Raw genomic sequence first — 18,658 nt, forward strand, 5'->3', positions numbered from 1 at the left:
GATTATAAAATTCATGCTAGTTGTAAAAATTCCAACAGTGCAAAAATGTGTTAAGTACACACTTTTCATTTCCTAAAGAGTCACACCACATGCAGCCATCAGGCACCACGATGGTTGCTTCAGGAGCTGTGGAAGCACATTGCTTCTATGTATGTGGAAATGTTTTAAAATTTGGGACGTGTTTTACATGCTCTCTTACAACTTGCTTTTTTCATTTAACCATGTGACATTCTTTGTTACCTAACAGAGCTACCTCATCCATTTTATCTGTTCCATCATAGTTATTTCCATTTTGTGGATGTACCATCATCTATGTAACTCCTCCATCGATGGCTATTTGGTTCTTTTCAACTTCTCACTGTTGCAAACAGTACCACAACATAGATTATTGTACAGATATCTGTGCAGTCGTGTAGATTTTTAATATATCTGTTCACATGAGGCAGAGTCCTAGAAGTGCTGTAACTGGGTCAAGGGGCATGCGTATTTAAATTGGGGGATATAGCTAAATTGCTGTGAGTATGGCTAGCTCCAGCCCTGTGCCATGTATTCCCAGCGCTGTGAAGTGAGGAAGTGCTGGCAGTCCGTGGCCACCTCAACACAGGGCATCAGCATTCAGTTTAATCTTGGTTCTTCATTTTACAGAGGTGAATGGCTTGCATCTCTCTCTCTCTTTTTTCTTTTTTTCTTTTTTTGCCACGCCATATGGCATGTGGGATTCCAGTTCCCTGGCCAGGGATAGAACCCACACTCCCCACAGTGGAAGCTCGGAGTCCCAATCACTGGACCACCAGAGAAATTCCTCTATTTCTTTAAAGTATAAATAGGTTATTTTTAAAAATCCGTGGCCTTTGCTGAGGTATTTCTGTGGCTGTGGATAGAAAGTATTCCCACACAGTCTGAGTTGGCTTCTCTCAGATTACAGCTCCCTCACTGTTTGTGTGTGTCCTGTGCTTTCTGCTGCAGCCTTTCTCAGGGTTCCAGTGGGCCAGTAGGAGGTCCCCTTTCTTTCTCTTCATTCATTCATTCATCAGAATCCCTGAGCAGAGCACCCTACTGTGTGGGCTCCCTCTGGCAATACTGGGGGCATGTTCAGTGGCCTCAGTGCTCAAGCCCATTAAAAATTCTAACCCTCTAACTCAGTGCTTTGAAAACTAGCTTGTAGTCCACAGCGAGGAATCCAGTGTACATGCAAACACACATACACACACACACTTTCATGAACCAGTACTTAACTGTTACTGCATTTTTTAATCTCACCCTATTTTATCTAGTTCATTAAAACAAACAAAAGCTCAACCCATGATGAGTCATGACCTGCAGTGTGGAAACCAGGGTTTGAATTCCCCTACACTCCAGGCCCCTGCTGAGTGAGAACCTCCTCCAGCTATGGGAGGGGGGCTTTCCAGTGTCCAGGGAAGCAAAGACAAGAGGCTTGGCTGGGACCCTTCAAGACTTCTGTTCAGATGCACCTCTGTCTGAGCTGCTGCATCTAAGGCCATGAGGGGACTAGGGTGGGACCTTGGTGACCTGAGCGAGGGGTGGGGAGCCAGGACAGTGTACCTTTCTGGAAGCCCAGAACCCTTTTCTTCAGGGACTGAGTAGTAGGGGAGTGGGGTGGCTGTCTTTTCTCCCTTTTGGCTTCTTCCCCTTCCTTTCAGTTCTCTGAGAGGGGTAGATGTGGTTCTCCGGTGTGTGCCTGACCTCAGAAATTGAAGTTGATGGGCAGGATAGTGAATTCCTTTAATGGAACACGTTTCTCTTGGGGGCAACCTATCCCACTCACGTTGGGTGGGCTGACCCCCTGATGATGGCCCAGGGGAGAGCACAGGACCTAAGCAAGCAGTTAGGTTGTTCCCTTCAATGTGAAGGGGAAATCCTCTCTCCGGGGGGTCACTAGGTTGGTGGGACATGCTTTGCTTTGCCAGCAGGTGCTGCTTATGTCATATGGAGAAAGCCTGTCTTGGATTTGCAGAGAGAGAAGGCTGATGCTATTCCTCCTGTCCTTGGATGGAGCTGTTGCCCAAGCCCTACAGGGATAACGTCTTGCTCTAAAACCAGTTGGAGTTGGGTTTCCATCACCTGCAGCAGGTAGAGGCCTGACCAGTATAGGGGAGTCTGGAAGCTTTCAAAATGACAGCGGAGGTTACCCAGAGATTAGATGCCCCCCTTCCTGTCTTCCCACATTTGGAAGTCTCAAGCTCTCAGGGAAGCACGGGGCCCTGACCAGACCAGGATATCTAGCCTGGCCGGTGTGGTGTGTGATCCCAGGGGGCTTATGTGCCCTTCTGAAGGTGCCCTCAGAGGTGGCTGTGCAGAGACCAGCTTACTGCACGTGTGATGGTCACAGGGCGCTGTGCAACCGGAATGTATTTGCTACAGATGTGTGGGGGGTCGTGGAGGAGAGGAGTCAGAAGCTATCTCCTGTCTGTTGTTTTGATGACTAATTCTGTGTCAAAAACAACCCCCAAAGAGAGTGGTTTAACACAGTCACCATTTGATGATATGCATGGATTCTGTGGGTCAGGAGTTCAGGTGAGCACAGTGGGCCTGGCTTTTCTCTGCTTCATGATGTCTGAGACCTCTCCGGCTGCGGGAGACTTGGCAGCTGGAATCATACACCTGGACTTGGGCTAGCATGCCCCCCGATGGGCCTCCCCGTGTGGCGTGGTGGTCTCAGGGTGATTGGGTACCAGGGATCCGTGAGGCAGAAGCTGCATGGCCTTTTATGACCTCACCTGAGAAGGTACATTGTGTCACTTCTACCATATTCCATTGGCCGAAGCTATTTCAAGGGGAGGGACATGGAACCGCAATTCTCAGTGGTAGGAATGTCAGAGAATTTCATGGTCATTTTTTTTAACGGCCACATCTATCATTCCTCATATGGGTGTAGCCCCCTAGAATAAAGTCATCTTATTTCGATTTTTAGGAGACCCTCAGCAGAGTGGCTCCCCGCACCTCCTACTGCTCTTCCTAAAGGAAAACTTGCCGCATGTGAAACATGTGTGTATCTCCAGGAATCCTTAGATATGCAGAGAGAGATTCCTGCATAGCTATTACTCAACCAAGAAGAGTCAACCAAGGACCACCAGACATTTGAAGAAATCCTGCTAGATGAAAGCAAACCACCAAAATAAACAGGAAAACAATGGCATGAGAGGAAACAGAAAATTACAGAGACAAGAGGACTTCTTTAAGGTTTATAAATTCATATTTTCAGGAAGATCACAAGCAGGAAGAAATTTCATGGGTATGGGCCAATACTGTCATCCACGGGTAGAATTTATTCTGTGAGAGTGTGGAAGGCAAAATTCTAAGTGACTCCCCCCCCCCGCCCCCCCCCCTAACCTTCATCCTTATATGATTACCTCCCTTTTGAGGTTGGGCAGGGCAGGGGGAAACTATGAATGGGAAGAGATATCATTCTAATGATAATGTTTACTTATATGGCAAAGGGGAGATGGCCTGGGTGGGCCTGATCTAAACACATGAGACCTTTGAAAGCAATGAGTTTTCTCTGACTGGTAGCAGAAGAGGAAGATGGAGATTTGAAGCCCAACAGTGCTTGCTGGCTTTGAATACAGAGGGGGCCACTTGCCAAGGAATTTTTCTCCAGGAGGTGATGAAAGCTCTTATGCCACAGTCAGAAAGAAAGTGATGCTCCAGTTCTACACCCACAGGGATCTGAAAACTGCCAACAGCCTGCATGAGCTCGGAAACGTATTCTTCCCAAGAGCCTCCAGGTAACGGCCCAGCCTGGACAACACCTTGACTTTGGCATTGTGAAGACCTGAGCAGAGAATCCAACAGAGCCTACCTATACTTCTTACCTAAAGAACCTTGAGATAATAAATGGATATGTTTTAAGCTGCAAAATTGTGATAACTTGTCAGGCAGCATTATGGACTGAATGTATGTGTACTCCCCAAATCCATGTGTTAAAGTCCTAACTTCCCCGTGTGGCTGTATTTGGAGTGAGGAAGCAAAGTTAAATTAGGTCATAAGGGTGGGGCCCGGTTCAGTAAGGTGTTTGTCCTTGCAAAAGGAGATACCAGAGTCTTTCTCTCTCCTCTTGTCTCTCTGTCTCTCTCTCTGTCTGTGCCCCCTGAGGACACAGCAAGAAGGTGGCCTTTTGCAAGCCAGAAACACCACCCTTATAATTAATTTTATTTTTCAACTTGACTGAGCCATGGGGTGCCCAGGTATATGGTCAAACAATATTCTGGGTGTGTTGGTGAAAATGTTTCTAGATGAGATTAACATCTGAATCAATAGTTCAGATGTTGGCTGTGTCACTCAATATGCTGGCAGCCTGAATTGAACAAGACTGAGTAAGGGAGAATTCCCCCTTTGAACTGGGACATTGGCATTCTCCTGCCTTTGGACCTGGACTGGAATTATACCATTGGCTCTCCCGAGTCTCCAGCATGTCAACTGCATATCTTGGGGCTTCTCAGCCTCCTTAATTGTATGACCAATTCCTTATAAGGATCTCTTCCCATATATAGATCCTATTGGTTCTGTTTCTGTGGAGAACTCTGACTAATACAGCTCTCATCAGAAACCAATCCTGCTGGACTTTGATCTGGGAACTCTAGGATCCAGAACTCAGAGAAAATTAATTTCTGTTGTTTAAGTTCCGCTCAAAAATAGTATCTTCACAGATTCATGAAGACATTGCATGTATAAAATAAGAACTGGATGTTAGGGAAAAGGAACATCAGAGAACAAGATAAAAATCTGGAAATTAAAAATAATGGTCCCAAAGAAAAACAAAAGAAAAATTGGAAGGTAAAGTTTATCTCTCAGAATATAGAGCAGAAGGAAGAGACAGAAATAGTGACACAAGAGATGAATTCAAGTCTCCACACCGAACTAGTAGGATTTCCAGGAGGAAAGAAAAAACAAAATGGTGATTGCAGAAATTAACAAAAATAACAGGCAATAATTTCCTAGAGATCATGGACCCAGGTCTCCATAATGTAAGGGTCCACCAGGTAGTGAGCAGAATGAATGAAATTCCATTACTAGATGCAGTCTTGTGAAAATCCAGGACAACAAATATAGAGAAGATTTTAAAAGTTTCTAGAGAAGAAAAAATCAACCACCTGTAGAAGAAGAGATACAACTGACATCAGATTTCTTATTAGCATAACTGGAGCGAAGCCTGCAAACTTCTTATGGAAGTTTTCTTTGAATTTTGAGATTTATTCTGGGAAATTTCAGGTATATACAAAACTTGAAAGAATAGTATACCAAATGCATCATGTCCATCACCTACCTTCAAAAATTGTCAACTTATGGCCAAATTTGCTTCACCTTCACTCTTACTGACTACTCTGTCTTCCAGTGCCTTGATTATTTTGAGGCAAATTCCAGACATCTTATTTCATCTGTAACGATTTGAGTGTGTGTCTCTAAAAGGTAAGGATTCTTAAAGAAACACAAACCACAATACCATTTTCATGCCTAAAATTACTGACAATAATTGTTTAGTACTATCAAGTATTCAGTGTTCAGGTGTTGCTAGTTGTTTCATAAATGTGTGTGTTTTAATAGTTTGTTTGAATCAGGATCAAGATAAGGTCCAATGTAATTACCATTTGTTGATATGTCTCTTACGTCTCTCATAATCTTTAGGGTCCCCAAATCCTATTTCTTCCCCTTGAAATTTATTTGTTGGAGAAACTAAGTCCTTTGTCCTATAGAGCTTCCCACAGTCTTAACTTTGCTGAGTGTGGACGTGACATGTTATTAACATGTTTACCCTACATTTTTGAAAATTAATCAAATTCAGGTTCCTCTATCCCCCGCCCCCACAAGACTACTTCATTGATGGTGGTTTGTACTTCCATCAGGAGGCACATACGTGTCTGGATGTCTCTCCTGTTGTGACATTAGCACTATTGATGATTATTGCACAGATATGATAATTCACTAGGGGTTACAAAATGACTGTAATCTATCACTTCTTTCTCATGTATTAGCTGATTACTTCCCAAAATAGAAGCTTTGCCTCATCAACTATTTCATACCATGAGGTACAGTTTGTGTAGGAAAGGCAGAAAAAAATGCTTGAGTCTTTTTCTTCTTTTTAAAATGTTAATGCATTTTGATTTTTTCCAGCTCTATTGAGATATAATTGACATATAACACTGTGTAAGTTTAAGGTATACAATATGATGATTTGATATACACATATATTTCAAAATTATCACAATAAGGTTAGTTAACACATCAGTCACCTCTTGTAATTACCAGTATTATATTTTGTGATGACAACATTTAAGGTCTACTCTCTTAGCAACTTTCAAGTATACCATACAGTGTTGTTAACTATACTCACCATGCTTTATGTTAGCTTCCTAGAACTTATAACTGGAAGTTTTTACCCTTGACTGACATCTCCCCATTTCCCCCACTGTTCTACTGTTTCTGAGTTGGTGCTTTTTCTTTATCAGTTTCCAAAAACTGGGTTCTCTGACATCCTCCACAGATTTCAAATAGTTGATTTTTTGAGGATCATTTTAACCCATTGCAGTTACTACTCTTATTAATGGTCATATTGTTCCATCTATAGCTAATTGGAGCCTCTTGAAGGTGGTTCTTATGTCCTTTTACTCAACACTAATAATCTGTAATAGCTTCCTTACTTCCTGGTATGACAAGAAGTCCCAGGCTTACCTTGAAAATTTCCTACCCAGAACCCACAATCAGCCAATTCTCCAAAAGCCCTGATTTCTTTAGAGGGAAATGATATTTAAGAACCACAGTTTGGGTGCTGGGGTGCTCAATGCTGCTAGGTAGATTTTTTTCCCTAAGGAAAAAAGAATTTTCCATCTGGAATTCTATATCCAGCCAAGCTATTCTGGTTATGAGGACAGATAATAATATTTTTAGACAGGCAAGAATTCAGAAGTTTAACCATCCATTAACCATGGTTAGGAAGCATGTCAGAAATGGAGAGAATCAACCAAGAAAGAGGAAGATTTGAAATGTAGGAAACAGTGGAGCCAGTCCAGGAGAAATAGCTGGCCAGACCAACACAATACATCAATCCAATTTGAGCTAGAGGATGGGCAACTTCAGGGAGTAGGTATGTGTGAAACAGGGGGAAACTGACAGAGTAGAAAACATGACTGAGTGGTTGGTCATGGAAGAGCAGAGCTGTGATGAAAGGCAGGTCAGTGTGTAAAAATGAACCTTGGCTGGGAACAGACAAGGTGGGGCATCTCAGGGCCATTAAGTGAACTCTCTTCAGGCACAAATTGGATCAGGGAGGAACCAGGGTCTTGCTTCCACCTTGAGTGTGTTTGCCAGTGCAGTGCTCAAAGCAGCAGGAGGATACACTCTCCTTTCCTCCACCTGCCAAATCGCACACAAGCACGTGTAACTGGCACAGCCTAACTTGAATCGAGAACCCTGGCAGCAAGGGAAATGCAGTATTTAGCTTTCCAGCCTCGGTAGTACAGGAAGACACACTAGACAGGGTATGTGTGCCTACTCATCAGATCCTTACCCCCTGCTGTCAATAGGGAAGCCCATAGGAGGCTGCTTGTGGACCCCAGAATTTGTGGGGTGTGGCTACCTGGTCCCCAATGTCGAAATGCCCTTCCCAGACCATGGATGAAGCTCCATGCCTAAGACCAGAGCAAACACTGCAATTTCCATACACAGAAGGTTCTGGATCTGTTTGTGTATCTTAGAGACTTGGAATATCTCTTCTGGGAGTGTCATAGGAGAACTAAGGAACCTTAGAGAGGTGAAAACACATCTATTCTTCTTCCACTGGACAATATTAACTGCTTCATTCAGACACCCTTCCTAATGTTCTGGACACTTGCAGTAGAATCACACCCAGATTCTTTTTTTTTTTTTTCCTTCTTTTTTTAAACGAAGATGAAAGTTACATAACATTAACCATTTTGAAGTGTACAGTTTAGTGGCATTCAGTACATTCACAATATTGTGCCACCACTACCTCTATCTAGTTCCAAAACACTTTCGTCACCTGGAAAGGAAACCCCATACCCATTCAGCTGTCATTCCTGATTCCCCCTCCCAATGCCTGGCAACCACGAATCTACTCTCTCTCAGTAGATTAGCCTATTTTGGATAATTCATATAAATGGAATCATACAATATGTGACTACAGTCACCTAGTCATGTCACTTAGCACAGTGTTCTCAAACTCATCCATCCTGTGATATGTTATCAATACCTTCTCCCTTTTAGAGGCTGAGTAATATTCCATTGGGTATATAGACCACACTTTAGTTATCCATTCATCCATTGATGTGGACTGTTTCCACCTTTTGACTATTGTGAATGGTGCTGCTGTGGACACTCATGTACAGGTATTTGTTTGAGTCCCTGTTTCAGATCTTTTGGTATAGGTCTAGGAGTGGAATTGCTGGGTCACATGGTAATTTTGTTGACTTTGTTGAAGAACCACCAAACAATATTCCAACACAGCTGCACCATTTTACATTCCCACCGGCAATGTATGCAGCTTCCAATTTCTCCACATCCTCACTAACACTCATTATTTTCCTTTAAAAAAATTATAGCCATCCTAGTGGGTGTGGGCAGATTCTTAATAAGCACTGATGAGCAGGGCATAGGCATAAGAACTTCCCGTCCACAAACCAAAATGGATGAGGAAAATTTGACCAGGATAACAAACCAGTCAGCATTCTTTTGACACTTTTCTCCATGGGACTAAATTTTATCCCAGTGATCTGAAGGAGAAAATTATTACCTAAGACCCATCTCTGCCTTGATGCCACTGTAACAAGGAAGAAAATGGAACACATTTTGGATGAAATGCTCAGTGAACTAATAGGTTTGCAACTTAGGGAAGTAAAGATTTGATTTTTCCCACCCTAGTTCTGACCAGGCAGGACCTTGCCTTGGCAAGGGCTGAAGCCTGTCACTCAGACCAGAGGGTTTAAGAATTTTCTGGTTCAGGAAGGCTTCCCTGGTGCTTGTTGACTTGTGTGACAAATTATTTCTCCAAGATAGGAAGCCATTTGATTTGGGTATACAAACCTGGAACTTGACTTTCAAATGGTGCTCTGTCTTCCTGACACTGCTTCTTAGGTTCAAATCTCATTTAACTATGACCAAGAATAAATCCTCATAGACTCAAGCAGTCCCATGAGAACTGACAATAAAATCTACCAGGGCAAATAGAACATTTAAGATTGTGGGGACTAAGAATGAGAAAAGCCTGCAGCTTCCATGGCTGATTTTGGCTTTACAAGCAGAGAGTTTCCTGAGAACAAAAACAAAATGTATTAGTTAGCTAGAGCTGTGTAACAAAGCACCACACACTAGGCAACTTAAAACAATAGAATTTTTTGTCCCACAGGTCAGAGGTTAGAAGTCCAAAATCAAGGTGTGGACAGGGCCACACTCTGCCTGAAACCTGTCGTGGAGCATTCTTCCTTGTCTCTTCTAGCTTCTGGTGTGTGCTGTCAATTCTTGATGTTGCTTGGCTTTATAGATGCATCACTTCAAACTATGCTTCGTGGTCATGTGGCCATCTTCCCTCAGCATCTTTCTCCTTATGTGTCTCCTCTTCTTATAAGGACACCAGTTACACTGGATTAAAGACACACCCTACTCCACTATAACCTCATCTTAGCTAATTATACCTTCAATGACTCTATTTCCAAATAAGGTCACATTCTGAGATCCTAGGGGTTAAGACTTTGACATATCTTTTTTCTTGGGTTGGGGGGTGGGGTGGGCGGGACACAATTCAGCCTGTAACTCAGGGAAAGTGGCAAACATGGCCAATGACAGACAGAAACAAACATGACCCCGATGTGACTGTTCGGGCTCAAAGATCTGACTGTGTCTGAAGCTAGTAAGACCCATCCTAGACTTTTTAGTTACTTAAAGACAAGCATTTACCTTTTTTGATGTAAGCTCATTGGGTTGGATTTCTGTACTTGCAGCAGAAAGAGTCCTAAATGGCAAGGCATCCTTCAGATTTCTGTTTAGACATCTGTTTCTAGAACAGGTCATCTCTGCTCCATTTATCTATACTCTTAGAGCACTGCGTGGGTTCTAACTTTGACAGTTCTTATCACAAGTTACATTATTAACTGTGTTACTGGTTTAATGATGTCTCCTTCATGAGATGGTATGAGCCAACAAGGCAGGGACAGAGTTTGTCTGGATCTCTCCCCACTGACCAGTGCAGTGCCTTTTGGTAAAAATCACCTGTACAATAAATGTGCTTGAATGAATGAATCATTGAATGGGTGACATGTAGACCTAGAGATGCCAGGTTTGGGGTGGTCCCCAGCTAGTGACAATTCTCTATTGAGTTGGGGAACCTCTCAGCCCGTCTTAATCTTCAAAGCCCCATGACCTCCCCAGCCCAAAGGAAGCAAAGACAGACTATCTTTTTAGAAACTGCTACTGATGAAGGCAGGTTAAAAGGATAACATGGACATTAAAATACCATTAATACAAATGTTTTTATATTTTTGAAAAATTAATGCATGTATATCCCTCCCTTCTTTTTAAACAAATGGTGGAATAGTAAACACAATGCTTTTATTCTCTTAACTGTATATCCCAAAGTTAGTTCCATATTAGCACAGTGAGATTTACCTCTTTATTTTAATGCTACATAGTTGCATTGTATGAATGTTGTATTTTTTTTTTCACTCAGCTCCCTTTTAATAGACACCTTGGATGCTTCCTGTCTTTTGCTACCACAGCTGATGCTGGGAGGCATATATGTCCTTTGCCCACACCTGTTAATGTGATTGGTAGGATAAGTTCCTAGGGATGGGATTGCTGTGTCAAAGGGTACATTCATGCCAAGTTTTGCCCAAGTTTTGAACTATAACAGTGTACACTCTCATCAGCAACACACAGGCTCCTGTTTTCCCACACCATTCCCACACACATTACATATCATCAAACCTCCTGATGGGTAAAACAGAATGCAATTGTTTTAACTAAAAATGTAAAAATAAGCGGCATAGAGAATATACTATAATGAACAACCATGAACCTTCCATCCATATCCAGACTTAATGTTTTCCTATGTTGTTTCAGCATTTTTACTTTGTTAGAAATAAACATTGCAGGTGAAGCAGAACCCATCTATGTTTCCCTCTCTAGTTTCATTCTCTTCCTTTCTTCTATGGAAGTGATTATTATCCGTAATTTGGTGTTCATCACTCCTGTGTCTGCTTTTAGAGTTATACATAGTTACGTCTCTAACACAGTATTTTTGAATGTTATTAAACTGTATGTATTAGTCACCAAGTTCAGTGTATATATAAAATTGTATATATCACTATGCATAATATGTGTATATATACATGTTACTATGAATAATATGTACTAATCATATATTACAGTTGTATATAACTATTTAAACTGTATATATTAGTCATCAACTTCATATATTACAATTGATACAGAAAGAACATTAGATTAAGCTCAACAAATTAGAAATGGAGGGAAGCTTTCTTAGCTTTGCAACGGGTATGTAACAACTTACATAAACTTTACTTATTAGGAAAACATTAGATGGATTTCATTTAAAACTGGAAACAAGCGTATCCACCATCCTACTACTGTTTAACATAGTGCTGGAGTTTCCATGCAAGGGCAGAGGTGGTGTAAGAATTGCAGTGGAAGAAATCAAAGTGTCATTCTTCTCGGAAAACATGATCTAGAAAAACATAAGAATCCATTGCCAAAATACTAGAACTTATAGAAGTGTTCATACAAGATCAACCTGCAAATATCAGCAGTTTCACTGCAATAGCATTTGTAATTGCAATCCAGCAACCCTATTAAATGGTATTCCACATGCTTGGAAGGAATAACTTGAAAGGAATGATGTCAATTCTCCCCTAAATTCACCTACAAATTCAATGCAATTTCAATAAAATTTTCAGTTGAGCTTTTTGAGGGCCTTGATAAACGTCTGTGGAAGAATAAGTGTAAAGAGGGAGTAACTTACCCTGCCAATAGGAGGAAAGCACAGCAGATGGTGTTAGGGCAACTGGCTGATAATATTGGATCCCTACCTAACCTCATATAAAGAAGCGGATGCCAGATACGTTAAAGACCTAAATGTAAAAGTAAAGCCATAATATTGTCAAAACAAAATGTAGGTGATATCTTTGTGACTTCAGGGTAGGAAAGAACTCAACAAAACTCCAATATCATAATCATGAGGCAAAAAACAGATGACTTTGATTACTTCAAGATTTGTGAATCTGTACTATAAAGGATTCCAGAGATAAACTCAATAAATAGATATCAGAGGGGGAAAATATTTGCAATGTCTAAACTACTCAAGGAATTCCTATAAATAAAAGAAGACAGCAGTCTAATGGGGAGGTATGTATTTTTAAATTTTGTCCTGCACAGAACCTATTTTATTTTCTGAATTGATGTATGAACATATTTCATAAACCTGGAAAGTTCTTGGACAGTACCTTATAATATTGCTTTTCTATCATTGTATTTTGTTCTTCTCAATTCCTTTTGGAATACTGGATTAAACTGTATTTTGATCCACACCTCTCTCAAGGTACCAAAGTCAGCTCAAATTAGATCATAGACCTAATGTAAAACCTAAAACCATGAAGCTTCTGATGAAACATAGGAGAAAATTTTCTGAACATTTAGAAAGGTTAGGCAAAGGATTTTTTAGATTCAAGATCGATAAAAAAAAAGATAAATTGGACTTTATTAAAATCAAGAATTTTGAAAGACTGTTAAGTGAATGATAAAACTGGGAGAAAATATTTACAAGTCACATATCTGATACAGAGGTTGTATCCAGAAACTTATAAAATTGTAAATTAACTATACTTCAATTTTTAAAAAGTCACAACATTTAAATAATCTGATTACAGGATGAATATAAATATTTCACTGAAGAAAGTCTCTGGAACGGTTACATGCATTAGCCACCAAACACAGTTCTTTTGAATTTAAATGATTACCATACAGTTCTCCAATTAACAAAAATGGAAATGGTTGATTAACTTAGCAGCTGGTCTTTATTGTTTTGTATTATCCTCATAGCATGTAAGCACTGAATTGTGCTATTTAAATTTGTATTTTATTCCATTAGTGGATATAAAGATTTACTGATTATCTCTAATAATTAAATTATGCATTTCCACTTTTTAAAAAAGAACTCTAAATGTTCAATAATAAGAAAACAAAGGACCCCAATTTGTTTTTTAATGGGCAAAAGATTTGGACAATTCACTAAAGTAGCTATATGGGTGGCAATTAGGCGTGTGAAAGGAAGCTCAGCATTATCAATCATTAGGAAAATGCAAATTTAAACCATGATAGGACACTACTACACACGTGTGAAAATGGCTATAACTAAATAAACTGACCATAGCCAATGCTGGCAAGCATGTGGAGCTTCTTAAACCCTCATACATCGTTCGTGGGAATGTAAAACGATCTGCCTGGCAGCTTCTTAAAATGTTAAATATACATCTACCATATGACTGAGCTCTTCAGCTCCTAGGTATTTACACAAGATGAATGAACTGAAACCCACCCAAATGTCCAGTAACAGATGGATGGGTAAACAAGGAATGGTTTGTTCCTACAGTGGAATACACCTTGGCAATAAAAAGGAATACAGTATGGATACACTTAACAACATTGATGAACCTCAAAATAATTATGTTGTCTTCAAGAAGCCATTCAAAAAGGCGTATAATTCTGTTTATATAAAATTCAAAAATTCTAGAAATTGCAAAATCATTTATAGCGACAGAAAGATCAGTGATGTGATTGCCTGGGAAGTGGTGGTGGGGGCCGAGAGAAGTGATAGGTGGGGGATTATAAAGGCGCATGAGGAAACTTTTTGGAGTCTGATCTATTCATAACTTGATGTGGTGATGGTTTTATAGATATATACATGCGCCCAAACTTATGAAATTGTATACTTCATACAAGTTCAATTCACTGTATGTGACTTCTACCTCAATAAAACTGTGCCTCTGTTGCCTCAACACAATGGCTACCTCCCAGCTTTGTCGTTAGAATCAAATGAGTAGAAACGTTTAGATCAGCTCTTGGCCTGTTAGTGGTGAAGACTCAACAAGTGTTGTTTCTTACCGTTGTTACAAACACGGAGGCTTAGGGGAAAGTTTTAAGAAAGGAATTTATTTCTTAGTAAGCAGGCAATATTACCACCCACATAGAAAACAAAATGGCACAGGAATCAAATGACTTGCAAGTAAAAGTCAAATTGGTTTATTAGTTTTTCCGAAATCCGTTTGTGGTGCTTTCTTTAAAAAGTGCTTTTTTGTGGTTGCATGAGAATTTTCCCCAAACTCCCTATAGTTCCTATTCTGTGGCGGTTTTAATCCTGGGGAGAATCCTGGTAGATTTTCCCAGGAATACAGGTTTGTGGAAGAGAAAGAACCAAGTAACTAGTCTTTCTTGGCGCAGACATTACTGTTAAATATTAATAACTGAGAACTTATATTTCCTAAGACAAGCTCGTGTCTGAGCGATAACCCAATTCCTGCAACCCCAGAAAAAACTTCGGCAGCCTACAGTGGTTTTCACAAAGAGACCTTGGAGGGATGAACAATGTTCTCTAATTGGTTGAAGAACTTGCCCAGTATGCCCCATGCACCCTTGGGATTGGCTGAGGCAGGCCCTTCACTGGACTGGTCCCTCAAGATTGGCTGAGTCAGGTTCTCCATGCCATGCTGCTCCCTCGGGATTGGCTAAGGAGAGCTCTCCACACTCACTTCTGCTCCCTCAGGATTGGCTGAGGCAGAGTTTCCATGCTCCATTCTGCTCTCCCGGGATTGGCTGAAGCAGGCTCTTCAAGCCCTGTGATTCTCCCTCTGGATTGGCTGAGTCGCTGAAGTTCTTCCCGCCTTCTCCTGGGCCGCCATCTTGCCCCTTTCCCCCTGGCCCTTACCAGTCAGCCTGCAGTGGACCCCAGAGGCCGGCAGGAGGCGAAGCTCCCTGAAGAGGCTGGCAGGAGCCTGTGGGTGACTCCATGTGTGCCTCCCCTTGGGTCCCGGCAGTTTTCCCGACTTCTCTTGCGCCTGAGTTGGGGCTTGTGTCCTCTCCTTGGCCTGCTCACCGAGCGCAGAGGTCCCCCGAACCGGACTGAGGCCTTGACCCCTCCCATCTTTCCTGCGGGCCCAAGTCAGGTCAGGAGGAGCCTCAACTCTGCCTCTGACTCTTGACCTTGGACATCAGTGGGATTCCCACCTAGGGTGACGGAGGAGCCTGGTCTCTGTTAGGTTCCAGTCCAGCCTGGACGCCTGAATTTATCCGTGACTCCATGTGTATGCTTTTCTTTTGAAAACAAGGTTGAATGTTTCCCCCTTAACCAAGTGTCCTGGGACGTGGATGCTTTTCTTGTGGTTTTGAATTTCTGCTCTTTCTAGGTTCCTCAAGACTTTCCTGAGAAGTAGGGTCAGTGTCCCTCACAGATACAGAGCGTTTGGGCTGAGATCCAGCTTATTCAGTAAATGTGGAGAACGAGCGTTACCAGGTTGCTGTAGTCCCCAAGGGGGAGGGCAGAGAAGGAGCTCTGGGAGGGTCCAAGGGCATTTCCTCATGGAATGAGTGCTTTTCTTCCTCTCCTCTTTAAAGGTGAAGGAAGGAAAGTGATACAGATGCAACTGTGTCCTTACGAGCTTCCGTTCTCACTTTTTAGGTGTAAGAGGAGGGAAGAAGACATCTTGAAAGTACAGGCTCGTGTTTCTTCACCTGGCTCAATTGGCCCCTCCATTCTGGATGTCTCTCCTTCCTCATGGTCAAAGAAAGGTGTGGCCCCTTGGATGGAGCTCCCATAAAGTTGGCTGGCAACATGGCGGAACCGGTACTTTTGTTAGTGGTACGAATCTGGCCTTATGCCTAAGAGCTGAATTTGAGGGAAATGGTCAGTTTTATGAGCTCTGAAGGTGACTCAATCTCTAAAAGCCTCAGTTTCTCCACATATATAGAGCAGCGTATCTACATGATAGGGTTGCTGTGAGTTACATGTAGGAAGAGCTCGGTACAGTCTTTTAGGCTTTGCTGTGGTGACAAATCACTGACCCCAGATTTTCCATAGCTCAACCCAACAGGTATTAAATTCTGTCCTTGATAACACCTATCCTGTGTGTTGGAGAGGGACCCTGCTCCACCCAGTCACTCAGACACGAGGCAGATGGCTCGAGGCAGGAGGCTCTGCCCTCTCTACCATCTGGAACACATATGGCCTGAGGGGTTGCTGCTGTGGAGCAGAAAGGATGGAGAGAGTGTGAGGTCCCATGGTGTCTGTGTTAGTGTAGGCTGCTGTAACAAATTACCATAGGCTGGATGGCTCAAACATCACATTTGTTTCTCACAGTTGGGAGGCTGGAAGCCTGACATCTGGGCGCCAGCATGGTTGGGTTCTGGTGAGAGCCCTTTTCTGGGCTGCAGATGACTGATGTCTCATTGTATTGTCACAGCCATCTCCCTGACCACTTCTTATGAGGGTAGCAATCTCATTCATGAGGGCTCCACCCTCAAACCCTAATTACTTCCCAAAGGCCCCACCTCTGAATACCAACACATTGGGATTAGGGTTTCAACATATGAATTTTGGGGGAACACACACATGTAAATAAAGTTATTACTTTCTTAGTCTTCAGTTTGTCTATTTATAACAATCCTTATTTCAAAAAGGCTTTGAGGCACCCCACCACCACCACAGTGCCTGTAAATGCACTCAGACAAGATACAGTGTACATTCACGACTCCCTTAAAAACACACCTAAAAGCCACCAATGCCTTGAACACCACACCGTGCTCTCCGGGTGAGTGCTGTCTGCCAGGCACTGCTGCAAGCACTTACCTACAATCACAAGCCTCCAGTAAGTGTGTTCATCCCAGTTTTACAGGAGGAAACTGTTGCACAGAGAGCCACCCCAACTTCTCGAGGTCTGGTAAACTGGAGAGTTGGGGTTTGAGCCCAGGAACTCTGATCCTGGAGCCCAGACTCCAACCCCTCTGCTCACCTGCCTCTCAGATACTCTTGTCTCTAAGAAAATACTTGAGCAAAAACACACAGACGTGTTTTTGTGTACAGTCCTATTTCCATCAACATGATGTCACACAGCCGACTCTGCACCTGAACAGCAGGGCACCTGGTGTCAGTGTCCTTTATGTCTGTGTTAGGAGGCGGCAGTTCCCAGATTTCCAAGAGTGTGTTCCACCGCGCAGTGCTGGAATTGTAAAATCACAGACTTATGAAATCCGGGAGCTGGGAACTCACTACGCAGTCCATCCCATTGTCTTTCATGGGTGGAGGCGCTGAAGTCTGGACAGATGAAAGACCTTGACCCACAGCTAGGACCAGGCTGCCTCTGCTTAGAATAATCTTTGCAAATGTGAGCTGATCCCCTTTTGCTTCCTTGAGCTTTAAAATTCCACAAATGAGGGAATATCTTTTCCCTGTGAAAAAAGTAAATGTTTTATAGGTCCCCTCCTCAGAGGAAGTTACTGTTATCAGTTGTGCAGCTGTGCTGAGCTTTCCCACAAATTTATATATAAATACAGTAGCCACAGCATAAAGACAGTGGAGTGCTGTCACATTCTTATGGGTCTTTGAATTATGCAGATTCAAAGGAATGCTAATAAAATATTACTAATCTTATGGTAAACCCCAAATTTGAAATTGTCTGGAACTGTAGAATAGTAAAGCTGACATGCTTTGCCATTGCTCCAGGGAAGCATCCCTCCCTCTAGGGTAATTGATGTTCAGATGTTAATTCCATTCTTCTTTAGACTCCTGTAAATGAACCATGTCCCCACGGTTCTGTATTGTTATGTTTGTGGGGTTTGCTTTGTGCATTTTAAAAAATGCATATCTGTTTATATTCTATAGGGTACATGTGCAATTTTTAAAAAGGGACCCTATCTTATATCTTGGAATATAAACTGCAAATTTTGATTCCAAAATAGATCATGAACATTCTTACATGTGAGTTCGTATACCTTACATTATCATTTTGGGATGGTTACCACCTTCCACAATTTGGTTAGACACTTAAATTGTCTAAATTTATATAGTTTCCTTTCTTTTTTTTAATGTTACAACTAAACTGTGACCAAGATTTGTGTACATACGTTTTTGGATGATTATCTCATTAATATCCACTGCTAGAAGTGGAATTACTAGATTAAAGGGTATTTTTATTTTCTATACAGAGTAGCTTCCAGAAGATTTGTATCAAGTACCCTTATACTAAACATGAGAAAAAAGAACATTTTTCTAAATCTGTACCTACTCTGGATATTCCTATTATTTTATTCTTTTCAAATTTTACTGTCAAAAAATAAATTTTGATGTATCTTATTTGTCGTGAGGGACTTTCTCATATATTTATTGTTCATTTACATCTTGTGTTTTATTAATTCGCTTTTCATATCTTAAAGAAGTGATGATACTGTTGACATGTTCAATGATTTATAAGAGCTGCTAATAAATTACAATGATAGTCTTTGTTTCGCATGTGTTATAAAGACCTTTTCTTAGTCTTTAAACTTAGTTCTAATTTTTAATCTGAAACAGAAATGTGTAACTTTCTAAAATGAAATTAGTTTTTAGCTTAATGGCTTGTCCGTTTGTCGT

This window comes from Hippopotamus amphibius, chromosome 9, assembly GCF_030028045.1.
Source record: "Hippopotamus amphibius kiboko isolate mHipAmp2 chromosome 9, mHipAmp2.hap2, whole genome shotgun sequence".
Taxonomy (NCBI): domain Eukaryota; kingdom Metazoa; phylum Chordata; class Mammalia; order Artiodactyla; family Hippopotamidae; genus Hippopotamus; species Hippopotamus amphibius.